Source organism: Petromyzon marinus, unplaced genomic scaffold, assembly GCF_048934315.1.
Source record: "Petromyzon marinus isolate PM22_M1 ecotype Great Lakes invasive population unplaced genomic scaffold, UKy_Petmar_22M1.pri1.0 PM_G_Scaffold_38, whole genome shotgun sequence".
Taxonomy (NCBI): Eukaryota; Metazoa; Chordata; class Hyperoartia; order Petromyzontiformes; family Petromyzontidae; genus Petromyzon; species Petromyzon marinus.
The window spans coordinates 2,245,001-2,247,500 of record NW_027422961.1 but is presented as its reverse complement, the minus strand read 5'-3'; the positions used below and the strand labels follow the sequence as shown (position 1 = coordinate 2,247,500).

Below are 2,500 nucleotides of genomic sequence, written 5' to 3'. Positions count from 1 at the left end.
AATTAAAATAACAAAGACCAATCTATATAAGTGCTCTTGAATAGGCTTCGTGTAAAAAAAATAGCAATAAAAAAATACCAAGTCTTCGTCTTGGAAAATAACAAAATCTAAAAGAAAAGTCTTCTTTGTGGAAAATAGTAAAATAAAAAAACCAAGACTTCACCTTGGAAAATAACAAAATCTAATCTAAAACATCTTAAATAAAGCTGGTTTGTAGTCTTCTCTCGAACTGATGTAGTGCAAAAATAAAGAATTAAAATAACAAAGTCTAATCTATATAAGTGCTCTTGAATAAAGCTTCCTGTAAAAAAATAGCAAAAAATACCAAGTCTTCGTCTTGGAAAATAACAAAATCTAAAAGAAAAGAAAAGTCTTCTTTGTGGAAAATAGTAAAATAAAAAAACCAAGACTTCACCGTGGAAAATAACAAAATCTAATCTAAAACATCTTAAATAAAGCTTATTTGTAATCTTCTTTGTAGGCAGAAAATAGTAAGTTACCGGACTCTCGAACTGATGTAGTCCAAAAATAAAGAATTAAAATAACAAAGTCTAATCTATATAAGTACTCTTGAATAAAGCTTCGTGTAAAAAAATAGCAAAAAAAAATACCAAGTCTTCGTTTTGGAAAATACCAAAATCTAAAAGAAAAGAAAAGTCTTCTTTGTGGAAAATAGTAAAATAAAAAAAACCAAGACTTCACCTTGGGAAAAAAAAAAAAAATCTAATCTAAAACATCTTAAATAAAGCTAATTTGTAGTCTTCTTTGTAGGCAGAAAATAGTAAGGCGAAAATAAAGTCCCCTCTAAGCTCTAAAGTAACAAATACGACGTGTTAAAAAAAAAAAACTAACAATAAAAAAAAGAACCAAGACTTCGTCTTGGAAAATAACAATCTAAATTGTGGAAAATAGTAAAATGAAATAAAAACCGACTTCACCTTCGAAAATAACAAAATCAATCTAAAACAAATGACATCTTAAAACAAAACTATTATTTGTTTCGGAGGTTGTCTATGACTGTTCATAGACCGCATAATTTCCACAGAACATTCTCAGAATATCAAGAGAGAAAAGCAGCGTTCTGCGGGAAATCATCTTGGCCAGTGATGTCGTTCTGGGTTTGGTCAGGCCCAGGGAGGTAAGTACCTCGTTATTCTCAAGGGGCCACTTTCCTCTTGCCCCAACAGGGAATCCAAAGAATGTGACCTTGCTAGCCTTCGTCAGCACTTTGACTTGATCACCAAGAGGGGTATAGTACGAAACTTTGTGCGAGGCAGCATCTGACAAGGTATTCTTTGAAAGCTCAAAACGGACGGTGACATCGATCACAACCGCCTCCTCATCTTTTGCAAACACGAGGTCAGGCTTTCTCATCTCTCCCGTCTCGGATATGAACCGTGGCTCTTTGTATACAGACCAGCCCAATCTAGCCGCTTCGTCTGCCAGAATGTTACTGATCTTGTTATGTCGCGCAATTCTTGCTTTCTGTACTGCAGGACATTGACCGAGAATGTGCGAAAGGGACTCGAGTCTGGCAGAGCATTTCCTGCAGGAACGTAAGGCCCCATCTCTGCCTCTGTTCAAGCTTTCTCTTGTTGGGTAAATATTTGCCCTTAGTTGTAGTGCTGCGATAAAGAAGCATTGTTTAAAGCCGCACCATGGCCTCAACCAAGCATTACTGATTCTATCATGCGCAAAGTTTACAATGCCCCTTCCTTGAACCGGCTTTTCGCACCATCTCTGAAATTCATGCTCCCTCCAATCGCAGGGTCTCGGATATACAGGTTCTTTTGACACCGAGTCCCTGAGAACGAATGTTGGGATTGCATCACTGTCACCCCCTGCTCGTACCCACAAATTACGGTATTCTTCCTCCATACCCTGCGAGGACACAATATTACGGGTGATAGCATCGGACGAGTTTGCTATACGTTGCAGCCTTCTAACTTGAACCGAAGGGATTGTTTTTTCCAGTTTCAAGATGGCAAGGCCTCCGTCTCGGGCTCTGGCATATAACAGTCCATCACAAGTTGAAGCGGGAAGGTGGAGCCATCCTTTTACCGCCTTTCTAATCTCTTGGTCCAACCCACGGAGAGTTGATTGCTTGCAGTCCGAGTGGTCTGCAGGATATAACAATCTGGGTAGGGCATAGGCATTGAGTAGTTCAACCTTCTGAGTTGGCTTCAGAGGCGCCTCATCGATTTTCGAGATCCATGTCTTTAGCTGACAATGTAGATCAGGCTGTATAGTGCCAGTCCAAGGGCCAATTTTCAGACCAAGGTATTTCGTTGATTCATCAGGTTGGATCATATGGACATCTTTATTTTTGATAGTCCATGGGTCGCAGTTGTTCACCGTATATGAATCTTTGGTTGGGCTTATCATGAAGCCCTGGCACTTTCTGGCCTGAACCTCCAATCCCGATAGCCCACAAAATGATTCCAAGATCGCTAGATTGGCGGCCATACCAACCCAAGATTCGCTCACCAACACCAAATCA

General features: G+C 39.4%; 1 pseudogene; it reads right to left on the bottom strand.

Moving 5' to 3' along the window:
- The window catches only part of LOC142916150 (28S ribosomal RNA), a 10,295-nt pseudogene that overhangs the window by 2,550 nt on the left and 5,245 nt on the right, over positions 1-2,500 (bottom strand).